The following is a 5,668-nucleotide window of genomic DNA, read 5'->3' on the forward strand; positions in this document are numbered from 1 at the left end:
CTATTTGCCCATTCTTTTCCTCTGTGATACATCTCACAAAATGAATCCTCACACTTGTTTTACTGGGTATTTAAAGTTTCTTATCTGAGCCATTTTTTAAAAAGTAATAAAATATAGGGGTGCCTGGGTGGCTCAGTGGGTTAAAGCTCTGCCTTCGGCGGCTCAGGTCATGATCCCAGAGTGCTGGGATCAAGCCCCGCATAGGGCTTTCTGCTCAGCAGGGAGCCTGCTTCCCCCTCTCTCTCTGCCTATCTCTCTGCCTCCTTGTGATCTCTGTCTGTCAAATAAATAAATAAAATCTTAAAAAAAAAAAAGTAATAAAATATAGAAAAAAATAGGTCCTTACAAATTTGCGTTCATTAGTGTACTGTTTGCTGTTAAATTATCCACACTATCCTGACTTTTTTTTCTTTTTATCCCTAGTTTTATTCCAAATTATTTTTGATATGTAAATTATTAGAAAAGCTTTTATGCCAGGTTTTTTTTTTAACCTTGTGTATTATGACAGAGGTAATTATAAAAATCTGTGTTAAAATCTTAATTGGGGGTAAATATCAACACTTGTATATATGATGAAATTGTGCATAATAATTTGTCCAAGGCAAATCTCCAAAGTAATTCAGATTTAACTCTTTAATAGTAGACCCGGTTGTGCTAAAATTTTTGTACATTATTGTGGATATGTTTTGTCTTTCTGTGCATGATGGTAATTTGTATGAATCTATCATTTTTCCTCTTTAAGCAAATTTTTGTTTTTAAAAAATTCAAACCAGACATAAAGATGTGATAGGATAAGATATTTTATTTTCTAAAAACAACCTCCTCTAAAGAGAATGAACTAGTTAAGGTGTTTATAATAGCAGTGTTTCCCAGGTGGAAATTTATGCTTTAAATTAAGAAATAAGGTGATTTTTCTCAAGGGCACATGTTTCCTTGTAATTCCTTCCTACAGTTTGTGTTAACACTATTTGTCACTATAATTAGATTCTAAACTCTCTGGGAGTTGGAACCATTTTAAAATTCATCTTTGTAGTCCTTTAATATTTTGCCCAGGATTGTGTATTTGGTAGGCACTTAATAAAGGCTTGGATGAGTAAGTAGATGAATATGGTTTTTTAATTATATTTCAGAATGAGTACACATGGGATTAAAATTACCTCCCTTTCAATTTATTGAAAGCCTGTGAAACACAATCCACAAATTATAATATTTAAAATGTGACTTGCTTCCAAGAATTTGCTCCTCATTCTGTCCCTTCTCAACTTCATGAGAACAGTGTGGGACTTCGTTTCAGAATCAATGTTCAGTTTTCTTTTCTTTAAAAATGGGAGTAGTACCTATTTGGGTGACTGTAGGAAGGATTGAATGATATCCTGTATGGGAAAAAATTCTTTGGAAACTAGGCTATTCGAATAATTGTTGTCAGAGGACAGAATATTCCTGAAGAAATGTTAACTAACCATACTTCTATTTCAGTGAGATACAAAGTGATTTAAATATTGTATTAAAAATAATAATTGGGTGCGCTTGGGTGACTCATTTGGCTCAGGTCATGATCTCAGGGTCATGGAATGGAGCCCTGAGTTGGGTCGGTGCTCAACACGATGTCTGCTTGAGATTCTCTCTCTTCTTCTCCCTCTGCCCCTCCTCATTCCCTACCCCTTACTCCCGCATGATCTCTCCCTGTCTGTCTCTCAAATAAATAAATAGATACCTTTGGTGGGGGGGAAGAATGTTTGAACCACTTTAAAAAAAAAAAAAAGATTTTATTTATTTTTGACAGAGATCATAAGTAGGTAGAGAAGCAGGCGGGGTGGGGTGGGGGTAGGGGTGGAGCGGGCTCCCGCTGAGGAAAGAGCCCGATGCGGGGCTTGATTCCAGGACCCTGAGATCATGACCTGAGCCGAAGGCAGAGGCTTAACCCACTGAGTCACCCAGGCACCCCTTGAACCAATTTTTTAAAAAAGATTTTATGTATTAGAGAGAAAGAGAGCATGATCAGGGGGAGAGGCAGAGGAAGAGAGAGAAGCAGACTTCCTGTTGAGTTCAGAGCCCCACACGGGCCTCAGTCCCAGGACCCCAAGATCATGACCTGAGCCGAAGTCGGATGCTTAACCAACTGAGCCACCAAGGCATCCCCAGGCCACTTTTTTAAAAAAGACAGTGATCTGGTAAGGGGTGCCAGGGTGGCTCAGTCAGTTAAGTGGCTGCCTTCGGCTCAGGTCATGATCTTGGGGTCCTGGGATCAAACCCCACATTAGGTTCCCTGCTCAGCAGGAAGCCTGCCTCTCCCTTTCTCACTCTTCCTCTTATGTTCCCTCTCTCACTGTCTCTCTCTCTCTGTGTCAAATAAATAAATAAAATCTTTTTAAAATTTTTTCTAAAAAGACAGTGATCTGGTAAACTCAGAGCCAAACTTATAAGACACTGGCAGTTTCAAATCTTTCTATACAAAATCAAAATTTTTCTTTTAGAAGATATCAGGTTGATAACTGAAGCATTTCTTTATCATGTGGCATTACACAGTGATGGGCAGAAGTCAGTCTTAAAGATTAAATCAAATATAGTTTTCAGGTGGTCGGTAACTGAGAATGTTGTGCATTTTTATCATCAGAATTTGCTCCATAATTCTTTTCACTTATGGGATTTTCTGTTATTCAGGATTAGCTTAGCATCAAGAAGAAGGTTATGCTCTTTTCCCCTTAAATTAGAAAAATATTACTGGGTTACCTAGCGGCCTCACACTTATATTTCTCCAGAAGAAATCATCTGGATATTGGAGGATTAAGTGATTTTATATTTTATATATATATATATATATATATATATTTATATAATTTACACACACATACATGTACACTTAATATGTGTATTCTACATATATATGTATACACATTCTACATAGATAAATACACTTAATGTAATAACTTTAATATACTTAACTATATATACTAAATTTTTATCTTCATATAATATATATATAAGATATATATTATGTATACTACATAAGCACATACAAGTATATGTATGTATATGATAGAAAATTTTAGAAATTACTTTTATCACATTTAGTCTACACAATAAAATTCGCATGCCTCAAAGGCATTATTTTCATGGATGATATTTTTAAGTTAATTCTAATAATTTGAGAGTAGCAAAGATTTCAACATTTAGACATAAGCAATAAAAATCATCAGCCTTAAAATACTGCCTTACTGCTTAAAAAAAAATTGTTTTTACCCTTCTCAACCTTCATATGCCTGTGTGTAGATGTGTGTTCTTGGTGGTGGTTATAGAAGGAAACAAGGTTTTGTGAAATGAGGTTTTGATCAATAAAGCTTTGTTAATATATTATGGTCTAAAAAAAATGATTATGGGGCATCTGGGTGGCTCAGTGGGTTAAAGCCTCTGCCTTCGGCTCAGGTCATGATCCCAGGGTTCTGGGATGGAGCCCCACATCAGGCTCTCTGCTCAGCAGGGAGCCTGCTTCCTCTTCTCTCTCTCTCTCTCTCTCTCTCTGCCTGCCTTTCTGCCTATTTGTGATCTCTCTCTGGCAAATAAATAAATAAAATCTTTTAAAAAAAATAAAGAAAGTGATTACTTTGTCCAAAAGCTCTAGGCATTCTCAATTCATACTGCTTATAAGTTGTGCTGATGTGGCCTGTGGTTGGCCAATTTATCTGTATCATCCTTTAGAAAAGTTATAGGAATAACTTTTATAGGAATTTTTTTTGTTTGTTTCTACAGAAAAAAAAAAACAGGTATATGCTATGTTTTTTAAATTCTACTTTTAAAAAATCCCAATATTCAGAATCTGTCTAGCAACTAATAAATGAAAAAAAAAAAACAAAACCAAAACCATGGTTTATGAGATTTCCTAGCTCTAAAAGCAGATATGTTAATATTTAGAATATTTACTCTAGTTATTTTTCCTCATTTCTTTTATTTATTTATTTTTTAAACTTTGATTTTTTTTTTTAAGATTTTATTTGTCTATTTGACAGAGAGACAGAGCGAGAGAGAGAACACAAGCAGGGTGAGTGGCTGGCAGAGGGAGAAGCAGGCTTCCCGCTGGGCAGGGAGCCCAAAGTGGAGCTCAATCCCAGGACCCTGGGATCATGACCTGAGCCACCCAGGCGCCCCTCTTTATTTCTTTTAGGGTTTTTTCTCCAGTTTTATTGCAATAAAGATGACATTGAGCACCATATGAGTTTAAAGTATAGAGCATAATGACCCCCATATATTGTGAAATAACTACCACAGTAAATTTAGTTAACACTCATCATCTCATATGGAAACAAACAAACAAAAAGTTTCTTTTTCTTTGTGTTGAGAACTTTTAGGATTTACTCTCTTAGCAACTTTCACATATATCATATAGTAGTGTTAATTATCATCACCATATACATTATTCCCCAGTACTTATTTATAAAAGTTTGTACCTTTTGACCAGCTTTCCCAATTTTTATCCTTTCTGTAACTTTTATCCTTTCTGTAACAACCAAGACTTTGTGCTCTTTAGCAAGTTCTCAATCTCAATAAGAGGGGATAAAAATTTGAGAATAAAAACAGTAAAATCTATTATATAACTGTCAAAAGTCAAGGAATAATATGCATGTTTATATTTAACTCTGAAAAGGTGGTAATACCAAAAAACAGTAACAGAATTTGCCTCTGGGAACAGTCTGGGTGTGGGCAGTGGAAGACTTAGTTTTTTTGTTTTTTGTTTTCCTTTTCAACATATATTAAATATATATATAAATGAGTCTTGTTGGAAGCTATTTTCTACTTATGGATTTATAGTATCCTGGTATCAAGAAAAGAGAAAAACACTTTTTTCTTGGTACTAAAAAAACTTTATTATGAAGTATTTTGGACATACACAAAAGCAGAGTGAATGGTCATGAACCCCATATACCCGCCACCCAATGTCAATAATTATCAAATCAGAATTATTTCCTCTATACTCCTATCCACTACTCCCTAATTGTTTTGAAGCAAATCATAGCCATATTTCATGTGTACACATTTCAGTATATATCTTGAAAAGGTAAAATTCTCCTGCCTTAACACACACATGAAATAAGTAATTCCTTAATACCATTTATTTACTAGTGTTCACATTTAACTTATTGTCTTATACATTTTATACAGCCTATTTGAATCAGGATCCAAACATTGCAATTGGTTAACAAGCCTCTAAAGTCTCTTTTTTAAAAAAGGTTTATTTGAGACAGCAAGAGTACACATATGTGCGTACATGTGTGTGTGGGGGAGGGGTAGAGAGAATCTTCCGGCAGACTCCCACTGAGTGTGGAGCAGAGCACGGGGCTCAATCTCATGACTCTGAGATCATGACCCGAGTCAAAACAACCAACCCTCAACTGACTGAGACACCCGGGTGCCCATCAGAAGTCTCTTTTTAATATATTTCTTTTTTCTTGCAATTTTATTGTTGAAGAGACCAGGTCCTTTGTCCTGCTCAGTATCCCACTATAAATTCTGTCATTTAATGTGTTCCTCTGTTCTTTGTATTTCCTATAAATTAGTAGTTAGATCTAGGCTTGATCAGATTCGTATTTGATGTTTTTGACAGGATCGTTTCATAGGTGGTGGTGCGCATTTCTATCAGGAAGTGATGTTTAATGATTTTTCTTTTGGTGACATG

This window comes from Lontra canadensis, unplaced genomic scaffold, assembly GCF_010015895.1.
Source record: "Lontra canadensis isolate GAN:19392208 unplaced genomic scaffold, GSC_riverotter_1.0 scaffold50, whole genome shotgun sequence".
NCBI classification, from domain to species: domain Eukaryota; kingdom Metazoa; phylum Chordata; class Mammalia; order Carnivora; family Mustelidae; genus Lontra; species Lontra canadensis.